The following is a 4005-nucleotide window of genomic DNA, read 5'->3' on the forward strand; positions in this document are numbered from 1 at the left end:
AAACTGAACTACCAGAACAGGAAACAGAGGATTCAATACATGGCTCAGAGGAGAAATAGGCCTAACTCGAAAAAAAAAAAAGTAATTGATAGATCATTAGCTTCAAAGTTTAATAGCACTATTAGTCAAAGAAAAGCAAAGTAGAACATTCATTCATTCCTTAAACACATGCGTTTTGAATGTCCTCGTCTATGGGCAGGCGTTGGGAATACAGCAGGAAACAAGCAACAAATCTCAACCTTCATGAAGCCCCGATTCTTGTAGAAGATGATGGAAATGAAACAAAACAAATACATGTCATTCTTTGTTAAATACTGTGCAGTACAGAAGAGAGAAAGGAAGCAGGGAGATGTACAAGGCAAGACCTTGTGAGTGGCAGTAATAGCAATTCTAAGTCAGACCCAAGAAGAAGGCCTCCCCAAGGAAGAGACCTATGAGCAAAGACCTGAAATCCTGTTTTACTGTCTCACATTGGTGGAAAATGCAAAAAATGCTGGGTTTTGAGTCTGACTGTATCGAAGTCCATACCCCACCAGGTCCTGTGTTCTCCTTTCCTCATTTGCAAATTAGGGATAGTGGGAATACCAACTCTTGGATTGCTGCGAGGATTGAGATAGTAAGGAAAAGAGATTTATGGTGTCCCACGGGCAGCAAGCACACAACTTAAGTTTTCCTTTATTTTTGTTAGTCCACTATTGCAGATTTTCTTTTTTTTTTGAATGCTAATGTGTAGAGCTGATAGGGTTGGGTACAGCTGATACAATTAAGGGGAAATTTGTGCTGTTTAGGATGCTTTCAGGTTGATGCAACTGAAATTCTGATGTAAATAATACATAACTTGATTTCTTCATTCCTTTACTTATTTATATGTTTAATTTATTATTTTTTAAGCAATATGGAACTTTATAAATACCTGACAGGGAATCTAGAGTTAGAGTAGCCATTGGGACTGGTTTATTAAGAGCTTCAAAGACACACCAAGGACATGGGTTTTCTCCACTGCTCCTTCTTACCACTGTGGTGGTGTCTTCTGCAGGCTTGTGGGCATGACTGTGACCCCGTACCCAGAATAATGCTCTTCAGTATGGTAGCCATAAATTAATCTACTTAAATATATTTCAAAGTTCAACCCATTTATTGCTGATAACAGAATTACAATTATTTTTAAAAAGTCCTCTTTTCTGTTTTTCTTCTAATTTTCCTTTCCCCCCCTGGATTTATGTTATTTTCCCAGAGAAATAACCATTAAAATAGACACACCCCCACACACATGTATGTATGTAAATGTATGTTTTAGATCTAGCTAGCTATATATATAATTGAAATATGTCTTCTTAGCTAATATAATGCAGAAAAACTGTTCTTAATTATATGTGGAGAAAGAATATTGCATATTTACTATGATTACAGCTGTAAAAATATAGGTATAGAATAAGACTGGAAAAAATAGAAATTTTAACAGTGTTATTCTTGTTAGCAGTAAAGTTATAGGTGAAAAATTGTTTGCCTTTCCATATTTTATCAAATATACATTATTTTTATGCTGGCAGTTTAAAAAAGTATTTGAAAAGGGACAAGTGAAGATGAGACAAATATGTGTTTGAGGAATACAGAGTTTTACAACTCTAGCTCATATGCAACATTTTCACAGTGGCCTTGTGTCAATTCTTCTAGCATAAAAAGCAAAGCAAGGAAGGGCGTTACTCTTTTAAATGTTAAACATACATTGTTAATTCTGTTTTTTTTTTTACATATTTTAAAAACATGGCTAGATCATTTCATAAAGACTTACTGCCTTACAGAACTTAATTATCCTTATTTATAGTTTTACATTTTAGCAAGTTAGAAATTTACACATAGATCTGAGTTTTTCAAACTGAGCTTGATGCATAGAAGGCTCGGCTAGGAAGTACCTCCAGGTCTGCCCAAAGGGGTCGGTCAGGCCAGAGAAAGGGAGGGCTTGGAGCCTCTGACCACCGCCTTTACCCACAGCTGTACATTCATCTGCTGTCTTTTTTTTTTTTTTTTAAAGATTTTATTTATTTATTTGACAGAGAGAGACACTAGTGAGAGAGGGAACACAAGCAGGGGGAGTGGGAGAGGGAGAAGCAGGCTTCCTGCAGAGCAGGGAGCCTGATGTGGGGCTAGATCCCAGGGCCCTGGGATCATGACCTGAGCCAAAGGCAGACGCTTAACGACTGAGCCACCCAGGCGCCCCATCTGCTGTCTTTTACAGTGAATTTCTGTGTAAATTTTTATTTAGGAGAAAATCATGTCAAAATAATGCAAGAAATCACTACTTTAAATGGTGGAAAGATTGTCCGATGGGAGAGCACATTTATGTCTCATGGGAGAGCAGTTGAGAGAAGTATTGGGGAGAACTTTTTATTTCCCTGTGGTTACTGGACATACTAGCTACTTTCAGAAGGCAATCTGCCCCTTAGAGACCACTGCTGAAAATGCCAGAAAAGGGTCTAAGCCTACTTTGTGTGCTTTTCAATGAACACATGCAGTGTAGGAGTTCTGTATTGCAAGAATTGTGGAATATACAAAGGAAGAATAAGGCATGACTCCTGTAGTGAAATTGCTTACACTTTAATCAGAGTAAGGATGGAGAATATAGGGTAGTATAAAATTAAGGGCTAATTTGTATTAGTTAGGATATTTTAAATTATGTATTAGGAATCCAAACCTAAATAACAAAGAACTCTATAAATACCTAATAAAAAATCAGAATTAGGGTAGCCACTGGGGCTCGTTCATTGAGAGGTTCACTGATGCATCAGATGTGGATTCTCTAGATTGCTCCTTTTTACCATCACTACTGTCTTAGTTCACAGGTTTGTAGTATGGCAGTAGCCTTACATCCAGGTATGACACTATCTGGAACTGTGCTCTTCAATGTGGTAACCAGTAGAAATGTGGCTACTTACATTTAATCAAAATCAAATAAAATTCAAAGTCCAATTCTTCAGTGGTGCTAGCCACATTTCAAGGCTCAAGAGCCACAAATAGTATTAGCCATCATATTGGACAGTACAGATCTAGAAAATCTACATCTTTCTAGGGAGTCTATTGGATACCACTGAATTTAGCAAAAACAAAAAAATAAAAGAAAGGAAATAATTGGAAGAAAGAATAGGAAGAAGTAACTAATAGAAATGAATAATAAGCAATCTATCATCTATCATCTATTATCTATCTTCTATATCTATCTATCATCTACCATCTATCATCTACCTGTCATCTATCATCTACCATCTATCATCTACCTGTCATCTATCATCTACCATCTATCTAATCATCTCTACCTATCTATCATCTATCAATCTATCATCTATCTATTATCTATCTATCTATCTATCTACCTACCTACCTACCTACCTACCTACCTACCTACCTACCTACCATCTTCTGGTGGTTCTCAAGAGCCAGGACATATTCCTAGAAGCATACAAATAGTGTTACCTATATGGTTCTTGGACCAGAATTGATTCCCATGCCCATCTGAGGTAAAACCCTAACAAGGCAATGAGCTTACTGATGGACCTACGAGCTAACCACAGAGGCAGCACAGAGCAGGGGATGCGGGGATCCCCCGCATTCCTGAGGCTGTTCTTCAGGAGAAAGGCTGGAGAAACAGGCAGCAATTATCTCCTGGGATGAATTCTGGACAGCTCCAAGCCGACGAGAGGAACAACCGGGCTCAAGGCTGCGCATTGCGAGGGTGCATTCTCCTTGCTGGCCTTGGACCCTGGCACCCCGGGTTGTGCACCAGCGCGGTCCCCGGGTCTTCGCCCTCCTGGAAAGCAGCGCGGGGCGGCCTGCGCATGCGCAGTTCACTGCCCCGCCTGGCCTCGTGGGTGCGGCGCTTGGAGGGCCTTTGGCGCAGCAGAGCGCCCTTTCTCCCGCACCCGGCCACCCGCACCCGGCCAGCCCTGCACTGTGATTCTGCGGGTGGGAGAGAGGGTCCACAAGCCTGGGGTTTACAGGACAAGGGGCATG

Source organism: Halichoerus grypus, chromosome 4, assembly GCF_964656455.1.
Source record: "Halichoerus grypus chromosome 4, mHalGry1.hap1.1, whole genome shotgun sequence".
NCBI classification, from domain to species: domain Eukaryota; kingdom Metazoa; phylum Chordata; class Mammalia; order Carnivora; family Phocidae; genus Halichoerus; species Halichoerus grypus.